The following is a 2,945-nucleotide window of genomic DNA, read 5'->3' as shown; positions in this document are numbered from 1 at the left end:
ACTTCAGTTCCCTGTAGACTAGGAAAGAAAAAACACTTCTGATTGTCTCCCAGAGAGCAAGAGCCAGAGAAAGCAGAAGGGGATGGGAGCTAGAACAGATGGAGGGGTTAAATGTGAAGGGCAAGGACTCCCGTCCTCTGGGATGGGAAGTAAGGAAAGCCAGTTCTCTGAACTTCAATTCACAGTGATCAAGTGCCTGAAATTTACCAATTCTGTGAATTTACTAAAATTTTGTTTAATTACATATAATTTACAACATTTGCATGGTTGGATGATTTTTAACTACTTTTGAAGATTTCTTTCTACTAGTATCAGTTGACTAATTTGAAGTTTAGTTTAGCTTAGTTTTAATTTTAATTTATTTGCAGCTGTTTCACTGAAGTTATTTTGCCATGGTTGGCCAAAGTTCAGTGTATTCTGAGTTTTTCCTTGCTTTGAATCTATGACTTTTGGAAATGAAAATTTCTTATGTATTTTGCTCTACAAATATTGTGCAATGACTCAAATGTCAAAAATTTTATAAACAATTGGGGGGCTTCTCTTTTTCAAAAGATTTTCAATTCAATAATTAGCTTTTTTCAACTTTATATAGATATGGACTGAAATATGGCCATACTGTATTTTCATAGTGATTGCTAAGTGGTATTAATAGTTATGAAATAAGTGATAGAATTAATTATATAAATGCTATTATAAATTCATTAGCTCAAGATAATTGCTCTAAGATGTCATGAAGACTGATAAATGGGGCTGTAGTGACATCTAAGAAACTTATGTAGAATTTCTGCCAGTTCCATTCATGTCACAATAGGAAGACTACTTAAGAAAGAGCTCTGCTTATTCTTATCCCCAATTACATAGCCATTACTACTTCTAAACAGTTTTTACTTTGATTTTATTTTTTTATTTGCTTAAATAAGTTTTATCAAGATAAAATTTGATATGGCTCCATAGCGTAGTGGTTAGTACGTCTGCTTTACATACAGAAGGTCCTGGGTTCCTGCCCCAGGTGGAGCTGCAGACCATATCCCAGGTGCACCAGGCCCGTGCACTCCCGGAGCATGTGGGAGGAGACATCTCTGCCTTCAGAGATCCAGTTCTTAAGGGGAAACAGCAACATCCATAGGTCAGGGGTGGAGTGGGTGGAGGGGGTGGAGGGGGCGGAGAATTAAAGAGGGGGAAAAAAAGATATAATTTATCTACTATAAAGTCCATCCTTCTAAAATATATGACTTACAGTGGTTTTTAGTATATTCAGAGCCTTATATCTATGACCACAATCAAATTCTAGAATATTTTCATTGTCTGTAAAGAAACCCTATGCACGCTAGCAGTTACTTCCCATTCCTTCCTCTCAGCCTGTGGTAATGAATCATCTACTTTCTGTCTTCATGGATTTGCCTATTCTGGATATTTCACATAAATGGAATCATGCAATATGTGGTCTTTTGTGTTTGGCTTCTTTCACTTAGCATGTTTTTGAGGTTCATTTATGTTGTAGCATATATCAGTGCTTTATTCCTTTTCATGGATGTTCAGCATATTTTCATATGCTGTTGGTCATTTGTATGTCTTCTCTGGCTTCTTTGAGGATTTACCCTTTGATTTTCTGTGGCTTGAATATTTTCTGTAGGTTGATTGTTCTGTAGTTTTCTACACCAAGGTGAAAATTTTTTCGCCATTTATCCTTCTTGGTGTTCTCTGAGCTTTCTGTATCTGTGGTTTGGTGTATGAGTTTCATAAAATTCCAGCCATTATTACTTCAAATATTTCTTGTTCCCTTCTCCCTTTCTCCTCTGGTATTCCCATTACATATATTTTGTTGTTGTCCCACAGTTCTTGATATTTTCTTCTTCTTTTTTCATTCTCCTTGCTAACGAGAACACACAGGTTTGGGTATATATCAAAATGGTTACCTTTCCCATCCCTCTGCTAGAAGCATGAGGAAATTTTCTTGGATCTTCACATTGAAAACCTGGTGGGGTTCCTAGTTCTTGTCAAACTGTAAACAAGCTATATATCATCTTCTTTGGATAAATGTCTATACAAATATTTTCCCTATTTTAAAATTGGGTTATTTGTCTTTCTGTTGTTAAATAGTAGAGCTTATTTATGTGTTCTGGGTACAAGTTCCTTAACAGATATTTGATTTACAAATATTTTCTCTCATTCTGTGGATTTTCTTTTTCTTTTCTTGATGATGTGCTTTGAATCATGGAAGTTTTTCATTTTAATGAGGTCTAACTATCTAATTTTTCTTTTGTTGCTTGTTCTTTTGACATCATATCTAAGCAACCATTGTCTAATTCAAAGTCAAGATTTACTGCCATGTTTTCTTCTAAGAGTTTTATAGTTTTAGCTCTTACATTTAGGTTTCTGATCCATTTGAGTTAATTTTTGTATGTGGTGTGAGTTAGAGGTCCAACTTTATTCTTTTACACGTGGATATCTAGTCCTAGCATTATTTGTTGAAAAGACTTGTCTTTTCTCATTTGAGTTTCTTGTCATACCTGTCAAAAAAAATCAATTGATTGTAAATGTAAGAGTTTATTTTTGGACTCTCAACTGATATATATGTCCATACTTCTGCCAATACCACACAGTCTCAATTACTCTGTAGATTTGAAATCGAGAAGTATGAGTTTTCCAACTTTGTTCTCCTTTTTCAAGATTTTTTTGCTATTCTAGGTTCCTGGAATTTCCATATGAATTATAGTATTGGTTTGGTAATTTCTGAAAAAAAAAAAAAAAGTAGCCATGATTTTGATAGGGATCATGTTAAAAGCCGTAAATCAATTTGGGGAGCATTTCCATCTTAAAACTGTCTTCCAATCCATGAACGTATCTTTACATTTATTTAGGCATTTAAAAATCTCTTAATAATGTTTAGTATTTTTCAATATATATGTCTTGTACTTCTTTTGTGAAACTTATTCCTAAGCATT

The sequence above is a fragment of the Pteropus vampyrus genome, unplaced genomic scaffold (assembly GCF_000151845.1).
Source record: "Pteropus vampyrus isolate Shadow unplaced genomic scaffold, Pvam_2.0 Scaffold671, whole genome shotgun sequence".
Classification (NCBI taxonomy): domain Eukaryota; kingdom Metazoa; phylum Chordata; class Mammalia; order Chiroptera; family Pteropodidae; genus Pteropus; species Pteropus vampyrus.
Note: the sequence above shows the minus strand (reverse complement) of the source record.